The following is a 477-nucleotide window of genomic DNA, read 5'->3' on the forward strand; positions in this document are numbered from 1 at the left end:
CCAGAGGAACCATGTGATGGCCACAACTGCAAGTCTTCTCCCTCTCTTCCCTGCCCTCACTCAGATCAAGGCTGCATCTATTCCCTAGTGTTTCTAGGTTTCCCATTCTCTCAACTAGAGAGGAAATCACCTATTTCTCCACATTCAAGCCCGAACACATTGTATACAATTACCACAATCAGTTGCTTCCAGTCTCTTCCTATGTGACCTTTCTCATGGGCAGTTTATTCCACCTATGTTCCATTTTTCTCTCATCCAAGTGTAAGGACAGGTCTTCTTCACAAAGCCTGTGTTTAAAGGAGGTTCTCGCAACAGTTTCTGAGCTAATTGAGCAATTTCTGACTCCTTCCTCTGATATGACTTGCTGCTGCCTGTTTCCCTGGCTTTGACAGGATTAATAATCAACTCTGGCTAAGGATGTATTTGGTCTCCTTGCTCTACTCCTGTAGAAACTCCTGTATGAATCCCTAGAATGTC

The sequence above is a fragment of the Mesitornis unicolor genome, unplaced genomic scaffold (assembly GCF_000695765.1).
Source record: "Mesitornis unicolor isolate BGI_N332 unplaced genomic scaffold, ASM69576v1 scaffold11360, whole genome shotgun sequence".
NCBI lineage: Eukaryota > Metazoa > Chordata > Aves > Mesitornithiformes > Mesitornithidae > Mesitornis > Mesitornis unicolor.